The sequence below is a fragment of the Bacillus rossius genome, chromosome 18 (genome assembly GCF_032445375.1).
Source record: "Bacillus rossius redtenbacheri isolate Brsri chromosome 18, Brsri_v3, whole genome shotgun sequence".
Lineage (NCBI taxonomy): Eukaryota > Metazoa > Arthropoda > Insecta > Phasmatodea > Bacillidae > Bacillus > Bacillus rossius.
In genome coordinates, this window is record NC_086345.1 from 7,529,469 (window position 1) to 7,546,821 (window position 17,353).

Here is a 17,353-nt window from a genome sequence, read left to right on the forward strand (position 1 = left end):
AGTTAACTTGATTAAGATGCAATGCATTAAGTTCCAGAAGCTCGTCACTAGACTCTGGCCCCAGTTCTTTCACCATACGAGAGCGACATACTCGAGCTGCGTGACCTTTCTTCCCACACGAGTAACAGGTCCACTGCCTTGCTGGACATGTCTCATGAGCATGCCTCCGTCCACATCGGAAGCAAGATGATGCTGCTCCGCTTGCCCCTGCTCCACTAGGGTGTTTGGATGTAGACCTGTATGTGGACTTGTAGTCATTATTTCTCTGCTGCCCGCCTCGCGAGTATGTTTCCTGGACTGTACCTTGTTGCTGATCTGTTACTTTGTTGACAGTTTCTGTTACGTCCATTGGCGAAGTTGGCAATGTTGGCTGGGACAACTTTGTCTGCTGTGCGGCCTGTTCCATGCTGCTGGCGATAAGGCAAGCCTTGTCAAAGTCTAGGTTAGGTTCACAGATCAGACTACGTTGTATGATTTCGGACCGCAAGCCACATACCAAACGATCCCGTAATGCTTCTTGTAGAAATTTACCAAAGTTACATGATTTTGCCAGGTTTTTTAGTTCTATTATGTATTCAGATACCGATACATTGCTTTGCTGATCACATTTATGAAATCTGAACCTTTTGACTATGATGTTCTTGGCAGGCGAAAAATGTGTAGAAAGCACCTCCAACAATTCTTCAAATTTCTTTGATATAGGATTGTCTGGTATCAGTATGCTTTTGAGGGTAGCGTACGTTTTGGCCCCCATAAGGGTAATAAATAGTGGCACCTCTGCATCTTCTTTGATTTCATTCACTACAAAAAACTGTTTTAGCCTTTCCACGTACGAATCAAAGTCCTCTGTCTGCGCATTATATTCCCCAATATGTCCCAGCAACCCCATGTTTACATTTTCATGTGCGGTACGTGAAAGTGAACAAAATGTGGCCCACCTTACTCACAATACACCCCACTGTTGTTGTAATGCACTCCCATAAATTACCGCACATCGCCGATCCCATCCTCGTCGCCAATTGTTAGGTTCTTTATTACTATTCCCAAAGGAAATCACACACTCATCAACACATCACAAAACCACCATCTTGCCCGTTATACACCACCTTTCTAGTCCGCCCTTGCTGCCAACCGTTATACACCACACTAACATCAACAGATCCCGGTACAACAGGCACACTACACAGAGAGGTGAAAAAAAAAACAGATAATTGAAGGAGTTGTGTAACAAATGAAGACCATAGAAAAACCGTATCAAAGAAAGTGAGAAACAAAAACTACGATCACTTAATGGCTTGCACAATATACAAGACACGAATACCTTTCCTGGTAACACGGTTGCAATGCTATGCGGAGTAGACCTAACATCAGTGGGTCTACAAATTCATGACAAATCCTTTTTCGGAACCTTTTTATTAAATTGTTTTCAATTTTTTTATACAAGTGAAATTATACCTAGTACCAAAATAAAATTTCGTGATTTCCAGCATTGTTACAGTTTATTGCGGGACTTTCGTGACCTGTGTGCTGCCTGCAGGAGGATGGCGTGACTGTTTTCAGAGAGAGGGGGGAGGTAGAGAGGAGGGAGGGAGAGAGAGGTAGGGGAGAGGGGGGAGAGAGTTAGGCGAGAGGGAGGGGGGGAGAGAGTTAGGCGAGAGGGAGGGGGGGAGGTAGGGGAGGTAGGGGGAGAGGGAGTTAGGGGAGAGGGAGGGGGGAGAGAGTTAGGGGAGAGGGAGGGGGGAGAGAGTTAGGGGAGAGTTAGGGGAGAGGGAGGGGAGGGGGAGGGGGAGAGGTAGGGGAGAGGGAGTTAGGGGAGAGGGAGGGGGGAGAGAGTTAGGGGAGAGGGAGTTAGGGGAAAGAGTTAGGGGAGGGGGAGTTAGGGGAGAGGGAAGGGGGGAGAGTTAGGGGAGAGGGAGGGGGAGTGTGAGGGGGATAGAGAGAGAGAGGGAAACGGCGTAGCTGCACTCACCTCGCGCAGCTCGCTGGGAGGGACGGACTGGCGCGCCCGCTGGCCGCTCACGGCAGCCCCCAGCACGTGCTGGGCCACGCGCTCCGCTGAGCAGCCGGCCTCCGCCAGGAACGGGATGCCAAACACGCTAGACACAGCGCTGCCACGTCACACGGAGCATGCTCGGTGGCGGTCAACTCTCCACTCTACAACCAGCTTTTAAAAGGGTCAATGTAAACAATTACTTGAAAATATCACATTGAAAAGTAACTTTGATGCATTTATTTAGGGCACCGTGCTTCGCAAATATTTCCACCAGCTCGTTTCACGTACACAAGGATGTCGGCCATTAAGGCGGTACCTGTAATTATCTATCTGGCAGGTGCGCATGTTATCGCTCGGCGCTCTGACACGCACGCACACACACCAGTTTGAGGCAGATGTCCAGCCAATAGGAGTATGGAAGTAGCAGCGCCTGCACTCCTCTTTCCCACCACCAGCCCATTTGTTCGCTAATTTCTTACATTGCTGCAGCCTGTCCCTTCATGCAAACCCTTCCCCCATCACTGAACTTTCTGTTTCTCTCCCTCCAATAGTGTCACATGTGGGGGTTCCTTTTTTTTTATCACGAGAAAAATTAAATCTCACTGAACATTGGTCACACCTCATTAACAAGATGCAAATGAATGCTGAGCACAAACAATAGAAACACTGGACTCCTGGAGTGCCAATAACGATGAACAGCTGGCTGTTCCTGTGTTCCGGGATCCAGAGGGGTACGGGCATGGCCGGGAAGTGCTAACTACTTGCTTAGATTAGTACAGCAATTTTCCCCGGCAAACAAGCACAACACACTCATCCATGATTACTTTATGCAATCATTCATTTATATTCCACATGCTAACAAAATAACAATAATTGTAACTACATTACATATGCCTACCTTCTTGCGTGGTAAACACATAGATCGTACCTACATATTGATGAGTAGAACAAGTAAGTTGATTATTAAGTTGTAGAAGAATACGCAATTATTTTTTTACACTTTAGTGCATATAAATTTGTTTTGGAATAGTTTTTTTTAAAGTCAGTTTTTTTGTTAAAATTTGTGTTTATTTTTTTGATTTTTAGTGAATCTGAAGTACACTAATTTGTCTGAATATGGATAGACCTACTAAACGTGCTGCTTATTTGAGACAGCACAGTTTAAATGAAACAAATGAAGTCAGGGAGAAATGCCTATCTCAACAGAGGAAATCTACCTCGAGGACAATTTCAAAAGAGACTTGTGAAGAGCGCAAAAATAGACTTTTGAAAATGCAGATTTACATGAAAACAGGGAAAATATCGAAAAATGTAGTCACCCTTTCGGCTTGATCAACGATCGTCTATCGAATGAGACGGAGGAGCAACATGCCCACAGACACAGCGTGATACACGATCGTCTATCCAAAAAGACAGATATCAACGTGCAAACCGTCACAGCTTGATTCACGTTACGGTAGGAGACAAAAATATTGAACCTAACGAAACTTTCATCAAACTACCCTTGAAGTACATCCTTTCCAATAAAACAAGAATCATCGAAATTGGTTGGCATGATATTAAGTTATTCGTCCATTTGTCGCGCACATACTTAATGCAAATTTAAGACTTATATGGTTTTCTAATGGATTCCACTGTCAGAACTGGACCAAATTGTAATGGGACCACACGGGAAGCACCAGCATTCAAATAAAAAAAGAATCTTCAAAATAGGTTCAACCAGTCAAAAGTTCTGAGGTAACAAACAAAAAAAAAAATACAGACGAATTGAGAACCTCCTCTTTTTTTGAAGTCGGTTAAAAAGTGTAAGTCCAGCTATGATTGAATTGAGCTGCACGTAGTTCTTGAAAGAAATAATGGACAGATGTCAATTACAAGCTATACTCCTATATTATAGGACATTATGCATGGCAGTAGAATGATTCACTGCTATGGAGGGAAACATTTAGTAATACTGAAAGATATTATCTTTGAAAGATTTGTGCAATGGGAGTGCATGACTTGATGTAAGCTTTTGGACATACACCATTGCTTAGCACATGTATGTCTGTAGAAGAAAACTACAAAAAAAAATGACAAAAAACACAAATTAAGCAAAAAATTGCTGTTGTCAGGATTTAACGCCACACAATACTCCACAACAGGAATATGGTCAACAAACAAAGGAAAACAAAGAAAAATGGACTAACAGAAAGAAAAAACCCCCACAAATGATGACAGCACAAAAATACTGAACCCAAAACAATTTTAGCACAACAAAACTGAAACAACTACACTGAAAGACGTCAGCATGCTGCAGTAAAGGCGCAGCTCAACAGGTGCCGGCAGCATGCACACTGACAAGCTTCAGGTGAGTGTTCCACGAGTGGAGTGGTTCCGCAAGAGACAGCGACCCGCGGGCCATCCTTACTCTATGAGAGTCTTGAGCTGGGCTGCCTTGACGGGCGTGCCGGCGGCTGGCAGACTGGTGTAGGTCCACACCGCGCTGCGCAGCGGGTAGCACAGCACCGCTGTGCCGGGGCCTTCCACCTCCACGGCCACCGAGCCACTCTCCAGGACTGCCAACAAGACAGCGTTCAGCTCTCACGGCCAGGTCACACACCAGCAAAAACAACACATTCCATGATGCAACCCGTCACCAACAGATGGATTCAGGCCGAGACCTTGGTCGGCAAGGTCCCATAACTGTGCTGCCGGTGTTTTAGTTCCCTCAGAGTTTATCGTTTCTTTTCAATTGAGTAGTGTTTCCTGTATTCCAGCAGGATGCATTTCTGTAATGATTTTTCGACGAACAGATCCAACTCACGGAAGAAGCATTATATCAGACACTTTTTTTAAAATGCCATTGTACTTTATGTTAAATTTTTCTCTGAGGTTTTCCTGTTTAAACTACATTGACGTTTGATAATCTGGCAAAATTGTTAATCTGGCCGGCACTGGCCCCAAACGTGTTGGAATTAAAGTCCTTTCATTGTGTAGTTGGCAGGACCTCCAAGAAGGTTGGGAAAAGGAGGGGGGGCAGGTTGGCTGGGCTGTTTGGCCAACCAGAGGCGACCCGTCTATTCTTAGATGCAGAGCTAGGTTTGAGGTTTTCTGAAGATAGGATCCCATTCTTTTACTTCAACCTGGATCCATCATGTGAAGCTATATCTAGTAGTCACAAACATGATAGAGAAACAAATGGAAGAATCACTATGACCTCACATTCCTGGCCCGGCCATCCCGAGTTTGGTTTCCCTTTGTTTCCTAATATGACTCAAGGAGAATGTGTTTATGAGCTTATGCATTTATGTGTTTCCATCTCCAACAGGATGTGTACTGGGTAGTTCAGATACAAACTTTGTAACTTTATCTTGAGTGATTCAAATTTCTTGGTAATGATAAGTTAAAAAAAACAAACATAACAAACACAACCCCCTTGACTTTAAATAAGACTTTATTAAAAGGGTGGAGTGAGTAACTATCTGAATTCCAAATAAAGCATCGCTTAAACACATAAACAATTTGTTGTCCTTCCTAATAACTTAAGACTGTCTCACAAGTATGTTAGTTATCATACCATTATTAGGGGACCACATCTCTATTGCACTGTATAGTATCAGCAGCAAGGGAACAAGGTAGTACCGGAGAACAGGTACGAGCGGAGGGCGGGCTGGCGCAGAGCCGCCCAGTCGCCCAGGTTGCAGACGCCCGAGGCAGCGAGCAGCAGCGTGCCTGCCTCGCTCCAGCGAGCCCCGCTCTCGTCCGTGTAGGAGCCACCCCCCAGGCCCGCACACAGCCCCGGGGAGGTGGGGGCCACGCAGCGCTCTGCCAGGAGCCCGGCCTCCTCCAGCAGGTAGCGGGCAGCAAGAGTCTCCTCCCCCACCGCCAGCACCGGCACTGGAGTGGTCCCGTCCTGCACACGGCACACGCCACTACTGGTCTACAGCCCTGGGAGGTGGGAGCCAGCAGGTAGCGGGCAGCAAGAGTCCCCTCCCCCACCGCCAGCACCGGCACTGGAGTGGTCCCGTCCTGCACACGGCACACGCCACTACTGGTCTACAGCCCTGGGAGGTGGGAGCCAGCAGGTAGCGGGCAACAAGAGTCTCCTCCCCCACCGCCAGCACCGGCACTGGAGTGGTACCGTCCTGCACACGGCACACGCCACTACTGGTCTACAGCCCTGGGAGGTGGGAGCCAGCAGGTAGCGGGCAGCAAGAGTCTCCTCCCCCACCGCCAGCACCGGCACTGGAGTGGTACCGTCCTGCACACGGCACACGCCACTACTGGTCTACAGCCCTGGGAGGTGGGAGCCAGCAGGTAGCGGGCAGCAAGAGTCTCCTCCCCCACCGCCAGCACCGGCACTGGAGTGGTACCGTCCTGCACACGGCACACGCCACTACTGGTCTACAGCCCTGGGAGGTGGGAGCCAGCAGGTAGCGGGCAGCAAGAGTCTCCTCCCCCACCGCCAGCACCGGCACTGGAGTGGTACCGTCCTGCACACGGCACACGCCACTACTGGTCTACAGCCCTGGGAGGTGGGAGCCAGCAGGTAGCGGGCAGCAAGAGTCTCCTCCCCCACCGCCAGCACCGGCACTGGAGTGGTCCCGTCCTGCACACGGGACACGCCACTACTGGTCTACAGCCCTGGGAGGTGGGAGCCAGCAGGTAGCGGGCAGCAAGAGTCTCCTCCCCCACCGCCAGCACCGGCACTGGAGTGGTCCCGTCCTGCACACGGCACACGCCACTACTGGTCTACAGTCCTGGGAGGTGGGAGCCAGCAGGTAGCGGGCAGCAAGAGTCTCCTCCCCCACCGCCAGCACCGGCACTGGAGTGGTACCGTCCTGCACACGGCACACGCCACTACTGGTCTACAGCCCTGGGAGGTGGGAGCCAGCAGGTAGCGGGCAGCAAGAGTCTCCTCCCCCACCACCAGCACCGGCACTGGAGTGGTCCCGTCCTGCACACGGCACACGCCACTACTGGTCTACAGCCCTGGGAGGTGGGAGCCAGCAGGTAGCGGGCAGCAAGAGTCTCCTCCCCCACCGCCAGCACCGGCACTGGAGTGGTCCCGTCCTGCACACGGCACACGCCACTACTGGTCTACAGTCCTGGGAGGTGGGAGCCAGCAGGTAGCGGGCAGCAAGAGTCTCCTCCCCCACCGCCAGCACCGGCACTGGAGTGGTACCGTCCTGCACACGGCACACGCCACTACTGGTCTACAGCCCTGGGAGGTGGGAGCCAGCAGGTAGCGGGCAGCAAGAGTCTCCTCCCCCACCACCAGCACCGGCACTGGAGTGGTCCCGTCCTGCACACGGCACACGCCACTACTGGTCTACAGCCCTGGGAGGTGGGAGCCAGCAGGTAGCGGGCAGCAAGAGTCTCCTCCCCCACCGCCAGCACCGGCACTGGAGTGGTCCCGTCCTGCACACGGCACACGCCACTACTGGTCTACAGCCCTGGGAGGTGGGAGCCAGCAAGTAGCGGGCAGCAAGAGTCTCCTCCCCCACCGCCAGCACCGGCACTGGAGTAGTCCCGTCCTGCACACGGCACACGCCACTACTGGTCTACAGCCCTGGGAGGTGGGAGCCAGCAGGTAGCGGGCAGCAAGAGTCTCCTCCCCCACCGCCAGCACCGGCACTGGAGTGGTCCCGTCCTGCACACGGCACACGCCACTACTGGTCTACAGCCCTGGGGGGAGGGAGCCAGCAGGTAGCGGGCAGCAAGAGTCTCCTCCCCCACCGCCAGCACCGGCACTGGAGTGGTCCCGTCCTGCACACGGCACACGCCACTACTGGTCTACAGCCCTGGGAGGTGGGAGCCAGCAAGTAGCGGGCAGCAAGAGTCTCCTCCCCCACCGCCAGCACCGGCACTGGAGTGGTCCCGTCCTGCACACGGCACACGCCACTACTGGTCTACAGCCCTGGGAGGTGGGAGCCAGCAGGTAGCGGGCAGCAGGAGTCTCCTCCCCCACCGCCAGAACCGGCACTGGAGTGGTCCCGTCCTGCACACGGCACACGCCACTACTGGTCTACAGCCCTGGGAGGTGGGAGCCAGCAGGTAGCGGGCAGCAAGAGTCTCCTCCCCCACCGCCAGCACCGGCACTGGAGTGGTCCCGTCCAGCACACGGCACACGCCACTACTGGTCTACAGCCCTGGGAGGAGGGAGCCAGCAGGTAGCGGGCAGCAAGAGTCCCCTCCCCCACTGCCAGCACCGGCACTGGAGTGGTCCCGTCCTGCACACGGCACACGCCACTACTGGTCTACAGCCCTGGGAGGAGGGAGCCAGCAGGTAGCGGGCAGCAAGAGTCTCCTCCCCCACCGCCAGCACCGGCACTGGAGTGGTCCCGTCCTGCACACGGCACACGCCACTACTGGTCTACAGCCCTGGGAGGAGGGAGCCAGCAGGTAGCGGGCAGCAAGAGTCCCCTCCCCCACTGCCAGCACCGGCACTGGAGTGGTCCCGTCCTGCACACGGCACACGCCACTACTGGTCTACAGTCCTGGGAGGTGGGAGCCAGCAGGTAGCGGGCAGCAGGAGTCTCCTCCCCCACCGCCAGCACCGGCACTGGAGTGGTCCCGTCCTGCACACGGCACACGCCACTACTGGTCTACAGCCCTGGGAGGTGGGAGCCAGCAGGTAGCGGGCAGCAAGAGTCTCCTCCCCCACCGCCAGCACCGGCACTGGAGTGGTCCCGTCCTGCACACGGCACACGCCACTACTGGTCTACAGCCCTGGGGGGAGGGAGCCAGCAAGTAGCGGGCAGCAAGAGTCTCCTCCCCCACTTCCAGCACCGGCACTGGAGTGGTCCCGTCCTGCACACGGCACACGCCACTACTGGTCTACAGCCTTGGGAGGAGGGAGCCAGCAGGTAGCGGGCAGCAAGAGTCTCCTCCCCCACTGCCAGCACCGGCACTGGAGTGGTCCCGTCCTGCACACGGCACACGCCACTACTGGTCTACAGTCCTGGGAGGTGGGAGCCAGCAAGTAGCGGGCAGCAAGAGTCTCCTCCCCCACTGCCAGCACCGGCACTGGAGTGGTCCCGTCCTGCACACGGCACACGCCACTACTGGTCTACAGTCCTGGGAGGTGGGAGCCAGCAAGTAGCGGGCAGCAAGAGTCTCCTCCCCCACTGCCAGCACCGGCACTGGAGTGGTCCCGTCCTGCACACGGCACACGCCACTACTGGTCTACAGCCCTGGGAGGAGGGAGCCAGCAGGTAGCGGGCAGCAAGAGTCTCCTCCCCCACCGCCAGCACCGGCACTGGAGTGGTCCCGTCCTGCACACGGCACACGCCACTACTGGTCTACAGCCCTGGGAGGTGGGAGCCAGCAGGTAGCGGGCAGCAAGAGTCTCCTCCCCCACCGCCAGCACCGGCACTGCAGTGGTCCCGTCCTGCACACGGCACACGCCACTACTGTTCTACAGCCCTGGGGGGAGGGAGCCAGCAAGTAGCGGGCAGCAAGAGTCTCCTCCCCCACTGCCAGCACCGGCACTGGAGTGGTCCCGTCCTGCACACGGCACACGCCACTACTGGTCTACAGTCCTGGGAGGTGGGAGCCAGCAGGTAGCGGGCAGCAAGAGTCTCCTCCCCCACCGCCAGCACCGGCACTGGAGTGGTCCCATCCTGCACACGGCACACGCCACTACTGGTCTACAGCCCTGGGGGGAGGGAGCCAGCAAGTAGCGGGCAGCAAGAGTCTCCTCCCCCACTGCCAGCACCGGCACTGGAGTGGTCCCGTCCTGCACACGGCACACGCCACTACTGGTCTACAGCCCTGGGAGGTGGGAGCCAGCAAGTAGCGGGCAGCAAGAGTCTCCTCCCCCACTGCCAGCACCGGCACTGGAGTGGTCCCGTCCTGCACACGGCACACGCCACTACTGGTCTACAGTCCTGGGAGGTGGGAGCCAGCAAGTAGCGGGCAGCAAGAGTCTCCTCCCCCACTGCCAGCACCGGCACTGGAGTGGTCCCGTCCTGCACACGGCACACGCCACTACTGGTCTACAGTCCTGGGAGGTGGGAGCCAGCAGGTAGCGGGCAGCAAGAGTCTCCTCCCCCACCGCCAGCACCGGCACTGGAGTGGTCCCGTCCTGCACACGGCACACGCCACTAATGGTCTACAGTCCTGGGAGGTGGGAGCCAGCAGGTAGCGGGCAGCAAGAGTCTCCTCCCCCACCGCCAGCACCGGCACTGGAGTGGTCCCGTCCTGCACACGGCACACGCCACTACTGGTCTACAGCCCTGGGGGGAGGGAGCCAGCAAGTAGCGGGCAGCAAGAGTCTCCTCCCCCACTGCCAGCACCGGCACTGGAGTGGTCCCGTCCTGCACACTGCACACGCCACTACTGGTCTACAGTCCTGGGAGGTGGGAGCCAGCAGGTAGCGGGCAGCAAGAGTCTCCTCCCCCACCGCCAGCACCGGCACTGGAGTGGTCCCGTCCTGCACACGGCACACGCCACTACTGGTCTACAGCCCTGGGAGGTGGGAGCCAGCAGGTAGCGGGCAGCAAGAGTCTCATCCCCCACCGCCAGCACCGGCACTGGAGTGGTACCGTCCTGCACACGGCACACGCCACTACTGGTCTACAGCCCTGGGAGGTGGGAGCCAGCAGGTAGCGGGCAGCAAGAGTCCCCTCCCCCACCGCCAGCACTGGCACTGGAGTGGTCCCGTCCTGCACACGGCACACGCCACTACTGGTCTACAGCCCTGGGAGGTGGGAGCCAGCAGGTAGCGGGCAGCAAGAGTCCCCTCCCCCACTGCCAGCACCGGCACTGGAGTGGTCCCGTCCTGCACACGGCACACGCCACTACTGGTCTACAGCCCTGGGAGGAGGGAGCCAGCAGGTAGCGGGCAGCAAGAGTCTCCTCCCCCACTGCCAGCACCGGCACTGGAGTGGTCCCGTCCTGCACACGGCACACGCCACTACTGGTCTACAGCCCTGGGAGGAGGGAGCCAGCAGGTAGCGGGCAGCAAGAGTCTCCTCCCCCACCGCCAGCACCGGCACTGGAGTGGTCCCGTCCTGCACACGGCACACGCCACTACTGGTCTACAGCCCTGGGAGGTGGGAGCCAGCAGGTAGCGGGCAGCAAGAGTCCCCTCCCCCACTGCCAGCACCGGCATTGGAGTGGTCCCGTCCTGCACACGGCACACGCCACTACTGGTCTACAGCCCTGGGAAGTGGGAGCCAGCAGGTAGCGGGCAGCAAGAGTCCCCTCCCCCACTGCCAGCACCGGCACTGGAGTGGTCCCGTCCTGCACACGGCACACGCCACTACTGGTCTACAGCCCTGGGAGGTGGGAGCCAGCAGGTAGCGGGCAGCAAGAGTCTCCTCCCCCACCGCCAGCACCGGCACTGGAGTGGTCCCGTCCTGCACACGGGACACGCCACTACTGGTCTACAGCCCTGGGAGGTGGGAGCCAGCAGGTAGCGGGCAGCAAGAGTCTCCTCCCCCACTGCCAGCACCGGCACTGGAGTGTTCCCGTCCTGCACACGGCACACGCCACTACTGGTCTACAGCCCTGGGAGGAGGGAGCCAGGAGGCTGGCCTCCTCCAGCTGGATGTGACTATAAAATGCTTTACTGCACAATATATGGTTTGCACTGGTATTATTTTTATCAACACTATATACCCCTTTTATCGCATAATCGTCGGACGCGTATATTCGTCGCATCTATATTTTAGGGCATCATAATTTGGATTAATAAATCTCACGTAATCGTTTTTGGTCTCGCTAATAGATTCGTAGCGTTTTGTGTGGGTATTTTTTTGTATAAATCAATGTATTTTACAGTAAATCTAATATTTATTCTGACATTACCACTTATTTATTTATTAATGGAAATTCGAAGTTGTCTCATGTGTAAATAATCTTTTCAAGACATTTTTTTAAAGTTATAACTTTTATCTGTTGGTTTGCGTCGCAACGGTGTACCGCTTACAAAAATGTAGTTAGTGCTAGTTGACATCATTCATGTTTGGTTATGTTGCTTCCCGTATAGAGATATTGATCCCGTATTAATGTATCACTGATAGCACACACAGTGCGCTCTCTGTCGAGTGCTAACTGCTAAGTTAACTACATTTGATGGCCCGCACTCTTATTGGTAAGTGTGTACTACGAAGATAGTTACGCCATAGTCCAGGCTCGTGTTCGGATCACAGATTTTGTTTTTCTATTTAAAGTTGAAGAAAGGTTTATTTTGCATGCAGGGGCATAGCCAGGGGGGGAGGGGTTAACCCCCCCCCCCCTTAGCACCAAATATTTAATTAATTTCTTATTCATCACTCAAACAAATTTCATTTTAAAATTAATAAAATTTTTACCATTACAATTTTTAAATTTAAGTACCGAAAACTGCTAAAATAGCACTATTTTACACCTTAAAAACCAATTTTCCCGGGGGAGGACCCCCGGACCACCCGCTTTCTTACGGGAGGGGGGGGGGGGGGGGGCATGCTTCTTAACACCCCCCATACACAAATCCTGGCTACGCCACTGGTTGCATGACTTATTAATTTAAATTGTTTGGCGTGCTCTTTTATACATACTTCACTTTTCAAATAAATGTACTTTCCATGAACAGGTTTTGATTTTATGAATAACTTTACCTAACTAAAAATATTTTTTTCTCGCATAACGTCGCAACCCTACTTTACAAACTTGATTTTACTATAAAATGTGCGACGATTATGCGATAAAACACGTTAACTAACACAGCAAGAGTGACAGAGATGAAAATTGTATTGATTTGATAAACCTTTAAAATGATACATTCTGGATTGTGATTTAACTACAGATATAGCATAAATATATTTGAGTCTTCTTCAAATAAACACACAGTAAGTTGTTGTAAACCTACACTTAATTAAAGTTATATGAAAATCGGACATGGATCAGTAAATGCAAATTAATTCAAAAATTTAAAAAAAAAATTGTTTTTTTTAAGACACGTTACAGTGTTAGTATTATGAAAATGTATTGAAATTATTTTGTACTTAGATATTTGCTATTTTCCTGTGTTTCACATGTCGGGAAAGGGGACGCACCACAACGCCGAAATACCACAATGCCGAACGTACAATAACGCCGAATACCATAACGCAGAATTTCAAAATTGACCACAACGCCGACAGCTAGAAAACTGCTGTGTAATAGTGATGGGCAGAACGGATCTTTTGACCGAATCGGTTCTTTTGGATCAGTTCCGTGAGATGATTCGTTCATCTCGGTCAATTCGTTCTTTTCTGTGTATGGGATCTGGCTCTTTTATCAAGTGTCGTAACTCGTTCATCTTTTAGAGTATTACGTACGTGTTTTTGTATTTGATTTTGAACATTGCTTTCCGTAGCCAGTGAATCACAGTTGCGTATATGAAACAAGATTATTTATATTTTATTACTTTTTAAGTTACAAATATTAATATATAGGCTATTTACACTCTAGTGACAGTAAAGTGTTTACATGTAGACCAACACATTTAGAGAAAAAAGACAAAAGTTTAATACTACTGCAATTCAGTATGAAGAGAAACAAATGAAGTACATTAATTAACCCAAAAATGGTAAGTGTGAACATTTGTAGTTACTTTCCCTGTTTTTTTTTAATTCATACGGCTTTTTTTTTTTGTTTTTTTAGTTTTTTATTTCCAAATTTGTGTATGTGAATGTGAAAAAGCAATTTTAAACCACTACTTAACAGTTGACATTTTCAGGTATAGATACTTTTCATGTTACCCTATTTTATTTGATCAGTTATCGTTTGCGCTTGTGAACATGCGCACGCTGTGATTACTAATTCTTCAGACTCCTGACGTCATGAATCATTTTACGAACGAATCAGACCGGGCGCGTGACCGGTTCTCTCATCTCGTTCTCTCGTTCTCTCGTTCTCTCCGCGTTTTCGTTCTTCCGAATCTTTCAAGGTACCGGCTCTCAAAGAGCCGGTTCTTTACATCGCGAACGAATCGCAAGATTTCGTTCTCTCAAAGATTCATTCTTTTTGAACGAATCGTTAACGAACGACCCATCACTACTGTGTAACACAACGCTGAATTTACACAACGTTGAAAATTTTCATTGCAGGACTGCCACAAAGGTTACGTTAGGTAAGTTTAGCACACAAATTCATTCAGTTGTATTTCATTTTGCTCCTGTGCCCCCCCCCCTTCCCCACAAAATCATTAATTCGGCGTTGTGGTAATTCGGCGTTGTGGTACACAGCAGTTTTCTAGCTGTCTGCGTTGTGGTCAGTTTTGACATTCGACGTTATGGTATTCGGCGTTATTGTACGTTCGGCGTTGTGGGAACGACCCGTCGGGAACCACGCGAGCACCTGGCTGGAACGGGAGTGTAACGGGAGGGACAGGCAGCTCACCTGCGAGGCCAGGCTGAGCAGCAGGCCCATCTTCAGGTGCAGGAAGGCCTCGGGGGGGTACAGGTGCGGGGCCAGCCGGGCCGCCAGGGAGAACACCCGCGCCCAGGGACACTCGGGGCTCGACTCGCTGCGGCACGAGCAGCCACCAGCAGTCACCAGCAGTCACGAGCAGTCACCAGCAGTCACGAGCAGTCACGGGCAGTCACCGGCAGTAACCAGCAGTCACCGGCAGTCACCGGCAGTCACCGGCAGTAACCAGCAGTAACCGGCAGTAACCAGCAGTAACCGGCAGTAACCAGCAGTCACCGGCAGTCACCGGCAGTCACCGGCAGTAACCAGCAGTAACCGGCAGTCACCGGCAGTCACCGGCAGTCACCGGCAGTAACCGGCAGTAACCGGCAGTAACCAGCAGTAACCGGCAGTAACCAGCAGTCACCAGTAGTCACGAGCAGTAACCAGCAGTCACGAGCAGTCACCAGCAGTCACCAGCAGTCACCGGCAGTCACCAGCAGCTCCAAGCTGCTTCTTTTTTAACACCAACCTAGATGCACCCCGACTCAAGCAGGGTGCCCACATGAATCTGTAGAAAAATTTTCCTTACTTTTCCAAAGACCACACTTACAAAGTTTCCTGACATACATATTTAAAATATAATTTACCTAAGTATTTTAATTTTTTTGGAATAACTAAAGACAATCCAGCACCCACCATCTGTTCAGCTGTACTAGTTCAAACAGAACCCTGCATACGCCATTTTACAGTGTGTATGACTACGCACCGAAACACATTCTAGGGGTGGGGGGGAATGTGTTCAAAGTCTGGTTGATGGCAGTCCGGGGCATGCCATTTCTCTCTAAAATTACTATCACTGAGGAATTTACATGATTTTTACAGGTTTTAAGTAAATTCCCTGACTTTCCCTGACCAATGTCAACTTCCTTGACTGTTCCCTGATTTTCCAGAATATGGACACCCTTTAAAGTGTATGCACTTAAAAAGTCTTTTCCCAAGCACACCTTATACGTATTTGGTCACACAACCGTCTTTGAAGGACGGATAACCAGGCGTTGACCTGGCTATTTTCACACCCTAAACAATTAGGGAAAATAGGGCGTTGGATTATGCGCCTTACCACATTCAAGTTTGAGCTGAAGCACGTTAAGGGCAGCGAGAACGCGGTAGCTGATGCTCTCTCGCGGATGTTTGATCCCGGAGAGTACCTAGTGGAACCGCCCCCTGAAACACCGGAAATGGTTGAGGGGGAATCCGAGATGGAGGGAGAAGAGGATAGGTTGCAGGAGGTTGAGTTTTGTAGTGTGTTAAAAAATTTCCCAGAAGTTTTTAGTAATATTAAAGAATGGCAAGACAAAGACCTAGAAGTAAGGGAGATCTTAAATAACCTGATGGATATGAATACGAAAGGATTTGCTAAACACAAGGATGTGTTATATATTGTGAAAAATAATAAAAAAGTAGTTTTCGCACCCGGCGCGATAAGACTAATGATTCTGAGATATTATCATGATTCGGCGATAGGCGCACATGGGGGAATTGAGAAAACCTATGAGAAGGTTTCGAGTGATTTTTATTGGCCCAAAATGCGTGAGGATGTAGAAAAAGTAGTTAGGGGGTGTAAGGAATGTCAATTAGCGAAGCAACCGCATAATTCAAAGGTAGGTTTTTACTCCGTACAGAAAATTAACAGACCTTGGGAGAGAGTTTATATTGACGTGTTTGGACCTTTACCGCGTAGTGTGTCCGGAAATAATTGCATTTTAGCTGTGGTAGACGGTTTCACCAGGTTTTGTTTTCTAATAGGGATGAGGGACATGAAAAGTACCCAAGTAGTAAAGGCTTTAGAAACTAGAGTATGGAGTATGTTTGGAGGAGCGGAAGAAATAGTTTCGGATAATGCTACGTATTTTGTTAGTAACGTATTTGAAACGATGTGTTTAGACTGGGGGATTAAGCATTTCACGACCAGCCCCTATTATCCGTGCCCCAATATGGTAGAGCGGTTAAATAAAAGTATTAAAGTGGCTCTTACAATTTATAACCAGAAAGATAAGCGTCGTTGGGACGCCCTCCTCAGTCATTTAAACCTAGCCTTTAACATGAGTAAGCATGAAGCTACAGACTTCACACCGGCCGAGCTGTTCCTAGGGCGTAATGTAAACCACCCGCTCCTAAATGTATGGGGCGTTCCTAAAGAATGTCTTGGTGCTGCCAGCGTTCGTATGTTAGAAAAAAACTGGATTATAGCAGCTGAGAATTTAGAAAGGGCCCGAAAAAAGGCCAGTGTACAGTATAACAAGGGAAGGAGAGAAATGGATTTTGTGGCTGGAGAACTGGTGTTATGTAGACAATTTTTATTAAGTCAGAAAGTGAATTTTCGGAGTTCTAAGCTAGAGTATGCTTATGTTGGTCCGTTTAAAATCTTGAAGTTTTTAGGGCCAGTTACAGTGCTTTTACAGGACCTAGAAAATAATTTCAAAACCAGGAAGGCTCATGTGAGTCATTTAAAAAAGTATGTTAAGCCATCTGAGACCTAAGTGAAGGGCTGTTTGTTAAGTCAGTTGTGCTATTACGTTGGAACGTGGTTTCGTTCTGGTTTCAGTTTTTTTTTTGGTAACCCTGTTTTTGGCTGAGTAGGCTGTTTGCTCAAGAAATTGGTTTCCAGTAGATATTCGTAGTGAGTGTTTTTGTTAACTTTTTGTTGTGCTTTTAGAGTTCCCTTTTGGTGTCTTGTGTGTTTTTCTCTCGATTTCTGAGCTTCTCTCTTCCTCTTGCCCTGTTCATGTTTTCGTTAGCATCTGAGAGTTGATAGGTTGTTTTGAATGATGGTATCGTGAAAGCCAAATTCTTTTTTTTTTTGGCGCGGAGATTGTTACCGTTTCCGGTAACTGTTTTTGTAATTAATAATTTATTTATTGTTTTGGTTATTGTTATTTAATTATTCATTGTTATGTTTATTGGGTTTTCCCCTTTTTTAAATTATTTAATTGC